This window comes from Rhinopithecus roxellana, chromosome 12, assembly GCF_007565055.1.
Source record: "Rhinopithecus roxellana isolate Shanxi Qingling chromosome 12, ASM756505v1, whole genome shotgun sequence".
Lineage (NCBI taxonomy): Eukaryota > Metazoa > Chordata > Mammalia > Primates > Cercopithecidae > Rhinopithecus > Rhinopithecus roxellana.
In genome coordinates, this window is record NC_044560.1 from 55,153,761 (window position 1) to 55,162,520 (window position 8,760).

The window sequence follows — 8,760 nt, forward strand, 5'->3', positions numbered from 1 at the left end:
CTATACCCTGCAAAGCCACAGGGGTGGAGCTGCCTAAGGCTGTGGGAGCCCACGTTTTACATCAGCGTGACCTGGATTTGAGACATGGCATCAAAGGAGACCATTTTGGAGCTTTAAAATTTGACTGCCCCACTGCATTTTGGACTTGCATGACGCCTTTGGTTTGGCCAATTTCTCCCATTTGGCATGGCTGTATTTACCCAATACCTGTACCCCCGTTGTATCTTGGAAGTAACTACCTCACTTTTGATTTTACAGGCTCATAGGTGGAAGGGACTTGCCTTGTCTCAGATGAGACTTTGGACTGTGGACTTTTGTGTTAATACTGAAATGAGTTACGACTTTGGGGGTATGTTGGGAAAGCATGACTGGTTTTGAAATGTGAAGACATGCGATTTGGGAGGGGCCAGGGGCAGAATGATATGGTTTGGCTCTGTATCCCCACCCAAATCTCATCTTGTATCTCCCATAGTTCCCATGGGCTGTGGGAGGGACCCAGTGGGAGATGACTGAATCATGGGGGCGGGTCGTTCCTTTGCTGTTCTTGTGATAGTGAATAAGTCTCATGACATCTGATGTCTTTAAAAACAGGAGTTTGCCTGTACAAACTCTCTTTGCCTGCCACCATCCACGTAAAATGTGATTAGCTCCTCCTTGCCTTCTTCCATGATTGTGAGGCCTCCCCAACCACATGGAACTGTGAGTTCTCCATCAAATCTCATTCCTTTGTAAATTGCCCAGTCTCGGGTTTGTCTTTATGAGCAGAGTGAAAACAGACTAATACACACCCATTAGAAGGGCTAAAAATAAAAGGATTGATAATAACGGGTGTTGATGAGGATGTAGAACAACTAAAACTCTCATATAATTGCTGGAAGGAGTGAAAAAATGGGCAATATCTACTAAAGCTAAACATGTGCCTCCCCTGTGACCTATCAGTTCTGCTAATTGGTAAATGTCCAAGAGAAATGAGTGCATATACCCACCAAAATCATGTTTACTAGGGTGCCTCTAGCAGGGTTTTTCACAATAGTCCCCAATGAGAAACAATTGAAATGTCCATCAACAGTAGAATAAAGTGTGCTATACTTTTACGGTGCAATGTTACTTAGCAATCAAAAGAATGAACTACTGCTAAATGTAACCATGTGAATGGAGCTCACAGACACTAGCCAAAGAAGCCAGACACAAAGGAGTATCTACTGTATGATGACATTTATATGCATATCAAGAACAGGTGGAATTTAATGGTAATAGAAGTCAAATAGTGGTAATGGGGAAGGAGGCAGTATATTGACTTCATGGAAGGGCATGAGGAAAACTTCTGAGGTGCTGGAAATGTCCATATATTGATTTGAGTTATGGGGTGTATACATATAAAAATTAATTGAATTGCATGTGCAAGATTTGTATACCTTATATATGTTGCTTTAGTAAAAAAATACATAAAAACTGACAGAACAGGTTGGGCGCGGTGGCTCATGCTTGTAATCCCAGCACTTTGGGAAGCCAAGGGAGGCTGATCATTTGTCAGGAGTTCGACACCAGCCCGGCCATCATGGTGAAACCCCATCTTTACTAAAAATACAAAAATTAGCCAGGTATGGTGGTGTGCACCTGTAATCCCAGCTACTCAGGAGGCTGAGGCAGAATCACTTGAACCTGGGAGGCGGAAGTTGCAGTTAGCCAGGATCACGCCACTGCACTCCAGCCTGGGTGACAGAGCAAGACTCTGTCTGAATTAAAAAAAAAAAAAAAAGTTATTTTCCATACCTCTTGGTAACCGATAGAAGTACACTTTGGAAATCAGTAAGGATGTAGAATATTTGAATGACGTAATCTGCAGAGTTGACCTATGGGACACATGAGGAGCACTGCACCTGACTACTGAAGTCCAAGCATTCTTTTCAAGCTCATCTTGAACATTTACAAATCTGGTTATATGTTGGTCTATAAACCAAGTCTCAGTCTCAAAGGATTAACAGCATTTAAAATTTGTGTCTATAAGGCAATTTAAGTAGAGATCAATTTTAAATGATAGTTAGAGCATTCCATATGTTTTGAAAGTAAGGTACATTTTAAAATCACCTACAGGTCAAAGGAGACATCACATACGTTGAAGTTAGGAAAAAATATTTTTCAGTGAGTGATAATAAAAATACATACTGAGGCCAGATGCAGTGGTTTACGCCTATAATCCCAGCACTTTGGGAGACCAAGGCGGGTGGATCACCTGAGGTCAGGAGTTCAAGACCAGCCTGGCCAACATGGTGAAATCCCATCTCCACTAAAAATACAAAAATTAGCTGGGTGGTAGTGGCACACACCTACTCAGGAGGCTGAGGCAGGAGAATCATCTGAACCTGGGAGGCGGAGGTTGTGGTGAGCCAAGATCGCGCCACTGCACTCCAGCCTGGAAGCAGAGTGAGACCTTGTCTCAAAACAAACAAACTACAAAAAAAGAAAGACATTTGTGAGATACAGCAAAAGACATGCTTAGAGGGAAATTTATACCCTTAAGTGCATATGTTAGAAAAGAAGAAAGGCTGGACATCAGTGAGGTAAGTACCTCAAAAAGCTAGAGAATTGATTTAATCCCTTTAGTTTTTACAACTTTTATACCTTTCCAATGCACGTGTCATAATGTATGATTAGTGCCAGTTGACTTGTCCTCTTTTCCAAGGGTCTATGAGTTCCTTGGATTTAGGGATCATGTCTTCCTCTTTATATCCCTAGTGCCTATTAAAGTACCTTGTACTCAGCTGATATTTGTTTGAACTGAATGGAACTCCTCATCATCAGTGTCTTGGAGCTGTTACACACCCAAGGTCAAAGACTTAAGTGTTCACAAAAGCCAGACAATTGATGAGGTGAGTGAGGCCAGCTGGGCAAGGAACAGCACGCTGGAGAGCGTGTGGAAGGCTGCTATTGCTGCTTGGCACAGCTGCTGTTGTTGCTATGGGAGACTGCTGGCCCAGTGTGGCTAGAGCTCCCTATTTGTTTACAAGAACGAGGCCAGGCGTGGTGACTCATGCCTATAATCCCAGGACTTTCGGAGGCCGAGGCTGGAGGATTGCTTGAGCCCAGGAGTTGGAGACCAGCCTGGGCAACATGGTGAAACCTTGTCTCTACAAAAAGTACAAAAAGTAGCCGGGAATGGTGGCATGTGCCTGTAGTCCCAGGTCCTTAGGAGGCTGAGGCAGGAGGATCACTTGAGTCCAGGGTGGGGTGGGGTGGGGTTGGGGGAGGCAAGGCTGCAGTAAGCCATGTTCACACCACTGCATTCCAGCCTGGGCGACAGTGAGACTCAGCCAAAAAAGAAAAAATTGCATTTTGATACAAAATCTCCCTTTTTGAAGTGTTGGCAACTGATTAATTCAAAACAAAGCAACACAAGCCAAACTAAACTACATAGCCTATGACTGCCAGTTTACAACTTCTGCTTTATTTCCTACCTTAAGAGGTGGGAATGTGTTTTACATCTAAATATTCCAGTCGGTAGTCTCTTGAGTGGCCTCCTCCATCAGGCACACTTCTGCCTGAAGAAAAGACTCCTGACTAGGTCCTAATTGGATTTCTGGGCCCTATCGGTAAGAAGTTTGCAGGGATTTTAAAGCCTTCTTTGTAGTTGTCTGTTTACCCCAGCTGAATCAGACATGTGCTCCCAGAGAATTTTTTTTCCTCCTTTTGTTGTAACATTCTTAATGATGCATTCTGACTTTTTCACTCTGTTTTCTACACATTTGTCACCACTTCTGCTTTTGGATCTTCATGCTGGAAAATCTGAGGCTTACATGGAAGATTGATTTTTAATGCCCCTTGCGTTGTTTTTCTGCTGGAACATTTGCATGCAATTATGACATTTTAAAAATAAGAGACTATGGGGCTTGACAAAAGAATCTTCTGGGTGGATGAGCAAATGGAAAAGCCGGCCTTTAATTTTGTTAACATCCCAATTACATCGGGGTAACCCTTGTGACGATTTCTGTCCCTTGTAATGCAATACCTGGTTTTTGTTCTGTGGACAAGGACCAAGCCTGGCTCACTCAGCCCTTGCTCAATCATGGAAGAGTTGATTGGAAGGCTCGTGTTTTCCACTGGCCAGCAGAGGTCACTATTTCAAAGTGGTTAGAGAAAAGTTGTCTGCCATCCACATTTCTCTTTTGTTTGGGGGAGGTTTTATTCACGGTACCAGTGGGTTATTTTTTCAGTCATACTTCTCTATATTTTCCAAATGTTCTACACAATTAATTATTTGCATATAGTATGTTGAAAAGTGCTGATGACTTGAGTAGGCGTCTATGTGGCTAGTTGCTTATGGAGTGACAGTAGCTACCATTTATTGAGCACTTACTATGTGCTGGACCCTGTGCTCCTCATTCTACAGGCATTATCTTTAACAGCACTCTATCCTCCAGGGTCATTGTGAGGTTACTTCAGAGGAGCCTGAGGGGAGAAGTGAAATGATTTGCCTGAGGATACACAGCTAGAGGAGACAGATTCATATACAGGGAGATATGTCTTCAAAACCAAGCTCTTAAGTTTCTTGAGAGCTGTATTTTTTTTCCCCCAAAGAAGAACTATTTTAGCAGCTTGAAGCAGCAATCGCCAAAAATGTATGAGAGGAGTATGTATTTTTGAAGCAAAATCTTAGAACTTGACTTTTTTTCTTTTTTCAAAATTCAGCTCACTATCGGCTTGAAGAGGCTAGATGTTGCTTCTTGGTCTTCTTTGAAAATGGAACCTGGGGTGTTCTGTCAGGCTTTGCTCCTTCTCCAGATGAAAACAAATATTAGGATTGCATTGTCTCAAAAAATGTCCTGAGCTTAAGACCTCTTTAGTGAATAGAGTTTACTAAGAGATTTATTATTTCAGTTTACAAGGCCAACTGAAAACCTCCTAACTTGAAAGGATGTAGACTATTTGTGAATGAAAAGATAAATCTGTTTTAGTGGACTTTTATTTGTGTTTTAAAATTAACCATCAGGATTTTCCATAAAGCTGGAGAGTTAAGAGAAGACAGTTGTGTTCATCACTGGACAATGAGTGGTCAATTTGACCCTCCTCACCGAGGAGGTGATGTGAGAATAGTAAGAAAAGGCCTTGGCTGGGCACAGTGGCTCACGCCTGTAATCTCAGCACTTTGGGAGGCTGAGGTGGGCGGATCACAAGGTCAGGAGTTTGAGACCAGCCTGGCCAACATGGTGAAACCCTGTCTCTGTTAAAATACAAAAATTAGCTGGGTGTGGTGGTGGGCGCCTGTAATCCAGCTACTTGGGAGGCTGAGGCAGGAGAATTGCTTGAAACTGGGAGGAGGAGGTTGCAGTGAGCCGAGATTGCACCACTGCCCTCCAGCCTGGGTGACAGAGTGAAACTCCTCTCAAAAAAAGAAAAAAAAAAGAACAGGGTTTATTTTTGGGGGGCTGCCACAAAAGGACATTGGATTCTGGAGTCTTACAAACTTGTCTGGTGTACTGCTCTCCATCATTCCTATTTCAAAATGTTTAATGTTTTGTGGTTGTTATTAATTATACCATGACTATCAGAATAGAAAACCCTATTGGCTTTTAGATCTTCTTAGTTAACCGATAAGAAGAAGCTGGCTTGTCTTTGCTGTCAGCAAATATTTAGCAAGTTTTCACAGAGATAGCAAGTGGCTCCAATAGTAATATTCGTACATGGAGCAAATGCACCTGGATTTCAATTAGAGGCAAAGTGACATAGTTAAAAGGGCACAGACCTAGCATTCATTTACTCATTCATTCAATGATTCATATGTATGCTAAGCCTAGCGTGCTAGGCAGTATTGTGGGTGCTGGGAACACAGTAGCCAACAACACAAATGAGCTTACCCTTCTAGTGGGTGGAGAGAGAATGAATATAAACAAATGCCATGTGGTGGTGAGTGTGCTGAGGAACAAGTAGACAGTAGATAGTGGAGTGGCTTTCCTTTTTATTTGTATTTTTATTTTTTTGAGACAGGGTCTCACTCTGTTGCCCAGGCTGGAGTGCAGTCTTCTGGGCTCAGGCGGTCCTCCTGCTTCAGCCTCTTGAATAGCTGGGACTACAGTCACATGCCACTACACCTGGATAATTTTTTGTAGAGACGAAGTCTCACCATGTTGCCCAGGCTGTTCTCAAACTCCTGGGCTCAAGTGCTCCTCTCACCTTGGCCTCCCAAAGTGTTGGGATTACAGGCATGAGCCACCGCACCTGGCTGGTTTTCCATTTCAGATAGGGTGGTCAGGGAAGGTCCCCTGATAAAATGATGTTTGGGCAGAGACCTGAATGAGGTAAGGGAGAGAACATGTAGATACCTGAGGGGTGAGTTCCAAAAAGCAGAAGGGTCCCAAGGCAGGCGTATACCTGATAAGTTCAAGGAATAGCAAAGAGGGCAGGGTGGCCAGGCGCAGTGGATGAGGTGGAGTGTGGTAATGCAGTCGAGACTGGGGCCAGAACCAGCTCACTCAGGTCAGGTAGGCTACAAGAAGGACCTTGCTCCTGCTTCGAGTCAGGGACAGCCATTGGGAAGTTCTGAGCAAAGGAGTAAGATGGGTTGACTTACCTTTAAAAAAAAATTACCTTAAAAAAAAAAGAGACTGGAGAGAGTGGGTGGCAGGCAAGAATGAAAGCAGGGAGACTGGTTAGGAGGCCACTGCTGTAACCAGATGAGAGAGGATGGTGACTGGGCCCAGGGTGAGAAGCAGACAGATTTGGTCTGCTTTGAAGGAAGAGGTGACAAGCACTGCTGGTGGAATGGTTGTGGAGTGTGAAAGAGAAAGTCGCTAGTATTGACTCTAAGGTTTTTGGCCTGAGCAGCTGGTAGAATGGAATTGCCATTTAGTGAGATGGGGGAAGAAAGATGGGTTACTTAAGTCTGGCTGCATGTAAATCAAAACTCAGAATAATGGTGATTTAAGTAACACAGTTATTATTTTTTTTCTCACATAAAAGAAGAACCAGAAATAGGCTGTCCAGATCGGCTATGGTGACTCCCTGAAGTTATCAGGGATTCAGGCTCATTCTAGCTCTCTACGTAGCCAGCCCCAAGGTGTGGTCCTGACTCTTGTGGTCCCACATGGTTCCTGGAACCTCAGCCCTCATGCCTTCCTTCCAGGCAACAGGAAGAAGGAAGGGGAGGGAAAATAGCATCCTCCCTCCCTTTTAGGAACGCTTCCTGAAAGTGCACATACTTAACGCTTAGCATCTCATTGGCCAAAGTGGTCACATGGCCACATCTGGTTGCAAGGGAGTCTAGGAAATGTCTTTTAGAGGTTGATTGTAACCCATTAATAAAATTGGGGTTCTGTTACTGGAGAAAAATGAAAGGATGAATATAAAGGTAGGCTTCCAGCTGTCCCTGAGAGTTGGGTTTCGGAAATAATGAGTTCTAGTCTTATCTCTGGCACTATCCAGCTCTGTGAACTTCAGCTAAGATTTCGCATCACTTATCTATTTCGACTGAAAAATCAAAGAATTGGACTGAATGATTTTGAAGTTCCCTTCTAACTGTAACATTGCATGAGTGTTTGAATTTGGGATACAGTAAGTATGGTTTCATAAGAGATAAAATGTCTTTGAAGAGTGGATTATGCAAGATGTCTATTAAATATCTTAAAACTGATTTTTGTAATTGAAAAATTCATTTAAACTTATTCATGCATACAATTCCACTTCTCTATTTATTAAAATGCTTTCTGGATATAGGTCTAGATGACTTTAATATGTGCCTGGAAAACAGCATAGGAATTACATAATACTAGTGTGTACTGGATGAGTCTTCTATTTATTTTGTAAGAAAAATTTTAAATAAAAATCTACATAAACAACTATTCTGTTCCTTACTCCATATATGCATTTGGTTCAGTCTCATTTACCAACTTGTTGATCTGTCGAATCAATTTTGTACACGGATTCATATCCACAAACTACTGAACATCTTCCACACACATATAAAGTCCCTGCTTTCAAGGGGTCTGCAGTTTATTAGTGGGAATACAGTAAATACACAAACGGGTAAGTAACACAGCAGAGAATAAGTGCTCTGAGAAGGGCAATGACTCCAGAGTTCACAGGAAGGAGTTATGGAGAAGGCTTTGTGCTTTTGCTGTTTGTTTGGGAGGGGAAGCCTTATGTGGAGAAGGGGCCATTTGGAGATCTGGGTGGGCTGGGGTGGGAGTGGTCAGCCAGGAAGGCATTCTAGGGGAAAGGAAAAGAAAGGACAGGTGACAGAGAATAGTCCAGATCAGCTGGAGATGAGGTGTGGTGGTGTGGTAGTGTGGTGGAAAGATGGTGGTATTTAGAGTCAAGCCTGACTCTGCCACTTACTGGTTCTGAAGTCTTGAGCAAGTCACTTAGCCTCTTTGGGATCTCACTTCCACATCTGTAATAGGAAACAATACTACCCTGTTCATAGGACTGTCCTGTGTATGGCTGTATGTACAGAGCATTGTCTGCATTAATGTATGGAAAAGCACCTGCCACAGGGCCTGGGACTGTGTGCTTCCGTAAGTAACAGGCCCTTCCTCACATATCCATAGCTAATATTGTCCCTTATAATTGTTTAAGCTATTAGATCTTATTGTCCTCATTAGCAGCATTTGACATGCATATTATAGTAAGTCTGATTCTGTTTCTCTGTAAAGACAGTGATGAGCTGAGAGCCAATGGAAGTTTCTCTAGAAAAGCCATTGCAATGATGAGCATGAGGAAGAGATATAGCTTAATGACTTGGTAATAGTGACGTTGACTTTGCTTCTG